The sequence below is a fragment of the Elephantulus edwardii genome, unplaced genomic scaffold, assembly GCF_000299155.1.
Source record: "Elephantulus edwardii isolate Elephantulus edwardi_28Jun2011 unplaced genomic scaffold, EleEdw1.0 scaffold00036, whole genome shotgun sequence".
Lineage (NCBI taxonomy): Eukaryota > Metazoa > Chordata > Mammalia > Macroscelidea > Macroscelididae > Elephantulus > Elephantulus edwardii.
The window spans coordinates 13,370,407-13,373,431 of record NW_006399786.1 but is presented as its reverse complement, the minus strand read 5'-3'; positions in this window follow the sequence as shown (position 1 = coordinate 13,373,431).

Genomic DNA, 3,025 nt, shown 5'->3' with positions numbered 1-3,025 from the left:
AACAGAACAAGAGAATCCTCAATAATTTAAAATAAAATTAAAAATATGTATATCAGGACTATATATTTTCTACATACTGCCAATTCAATCCCTATGCTGAACAAATACGTTGAAATACTGGACTTTATAAAGAAGAATATCATGTTGGATTCAGAAGAAGATTTATCAACAGTGCATATTATGCGGATAACACAAGCTTGTTTGGTAAATTGAGAAGGACCAGAAGATCTTGCTGAAGAAGGTCAAAGACTACAGCCTTTAGTAAGAATTAAATCTTCACATCAAAGAAACAAAATTATCATCACTGATAATATAAGCAATATCATGGTAGATGGAGAATCGGTTAATAATATCTGTTGTTGTTGTTCTGTACCGTTGAGTTGCTGCGACTCACAGTGACCCTACATACAACAACCCTAAATCCTGCTCTATCCTGTGCCAATTTTATTGTTACTGACACACTTATCCCCATCCCCCCAGACACTGAATGAATCCATTTCATAGACGATCTTCCTCTCTTGTGCTGTCCCTCCACACACGCAAAGCATGTTATCTCTCTCCAAGGACTTGCTAAAATATCTGGTAATACAAATACCATTTCTCTCTGGTAGTTAGAATTCATAAGAACTTCTTCGGTGGGACAAAGATAAGCGATCTATTCCTTTGCAATTTACTCTTTTCTTATCAACTGCTGGAGAGTACCAATGAGTAGATTCATGGATATTGAAATGTTGAGTTTCTTTAACATCTAGTCTTCTAAAGACTTCTCTGAATATTTCTCCACAAATTCCAAACTTAGGTCTTTCAGAGTATGACTTGCCAACTATATTTGTCATTGTTACATACTGTTAAGTAGATTTAGATTCTTAGTAACCCTATCAAAATATATTAAAGGAATTTTAGTGATGCAGTACTTAATGTATTAGACTGCTAACCATGAAGGTCAACTGTGAAGTCACATGTGGGAGGAAAGAATCATCATCATGTCCACCTGTGAAGATTCATAGTGTCAGAAACTAGATAGAGGGAGTTCTATGGCATAGTCCATAGACTGTTGCATTAACCCAAAGGCCACACCTGTCTTAGGCTTCACATCTACAAGAGGCTCTCTGGGAGAAACATAGGTATTCTCTTTCCGTGCAGTTTATGGCTTTGGATCAACTATGAATCTATTCTCACTCAAGGGCAATAAGTGTGAGTTTGAGGTTTTTTATTGCTTAAGCTTGATGAAAGTCGCTATAAATTATATGCAACTTGACACAAGTGGGTATTTTGTTTGCTTGTTTTTTGAGGTTGATGTTTTTGTTTATTTGGTTTGATGTGTTGTGGGTTTTGTTTTGCTTTCTACCTTTATAGAAGCAGTGTATCCCATCTTTCTCCTGTAGATAGACTGGTGAATTGGAATCACTGAATTTTTGGCAGCTATGTATTTAACTATTGCCATCAGGGCTCTTTGTCAATACTATAAATAGTGTATGCTGTTAATTTATGCTTCTCTTCTGAAACCGAGGAATGAGTAAAATATAGAATGAGACAATTTTGGAAACTTCCTTTCTAATGTAGTCAACATCAATTTATAAATTCCAAGGGATAATATATCAATTTTGTGTGCTTGTGTGTGTGTGTGTGTGTGTGTGTATACAAGAACCAAAACGTTGATAATATAAAAAGATACTTCCAATTAAAAAAATGGGCTTTGTAACCTATCATTATGATCTTTGACTCCCCTTTTTTTTGCCCACTGTTCATTGTTGACATGACATTAAATAAATATTCATAATTTTCCTCTGTACTACCAATATCTCAAGAACAGAAGCTATACTTGCCAGGTAAAACATTTTATACTTTAAAATGGCATGTTTTTAAAAATAGTACATTTATCTTTTAATGTCTACTTGCTATAAAAATGTGTTATAAATTTATAAAATTTATAGAGAAAGTATTTTTAAAAATGTGTTATTTTTACCACAATCATTAGGGTAAATAGACAATTATATTTAATTTCTAAAACATTCCTCTTTACAATATACCTATTCATTACCAAGATCCATTGACGATTCTAAGTTTGTTTACTTTATAATCATGTATATATTAATCATGTTAATGATTAATTATAGAAAATTATTTTCTGTGTTTAGGTATTTTTAATAGAATTTACTTATGAAATGTAACACCTCTCCTTAAAAAAAAGAGATACAAAGTGTAGAAATAATGTCTACAGTCCATGGGTTTGGGAAAGATGTCACAGAGGAGACCTTGTATCACATTAATCCAGCAAAATCTTTGTGTAAAAGTGGTGATGATGCTAGAAATTATCTGCTATATCCTCATCTTCTTTCAGTGGATGATATACACTATAAAAACAAGAAGTTTGCCTTTTCTTTTATCTTCCATGAATTGCTAATGCTTAAATTACTAAGCATGTATTAAACAAGGCTGTCAAATACAACTGTAAAATTAGGAGACACAAAGAGTTATAATAATAAGTAATTTGACATGCAAAGGAATGTAATTGTGCATGTACTGAACACAGCCAGTAAAGAGTTTCAAGAAGAAATGTGGTAACGTTGTCTAGTGCATAGATATTTAAAGTAAAACAAAGATAAAGAGACAACTGAATTGTGTTATTAGAAGTTGGATTGAATGTCTTTCTATATGATGACTAGCCATGAGTATCTCATAGTCCCTGAAATGTATGCTTTAATTCTTTTTTTCTTTGACCTTTCCAGTTTTTTATGTGGATTTTGTTGGTTTGTGGAAAAGTATTCACACTACATCACTTACTATTATTTTAAGTGGGTGCCAACTCATAGCTGATCGTCCAGTGAGTTTCGAAGGCTGCAATTTATATGAAAGGAGATTACCCATCTTTTTTCCATGGAGCTTCTGTTGGATTGCAAGTGCCAGAAATGCAAGGCTTTTGGATAGGAAACACACCTTTCTATGAACTAAAAATATCACTAAATATTCTTAATATGAGTGTTTTGAAAACTTTGTTGTAAATATATAATCTATATATGTAATA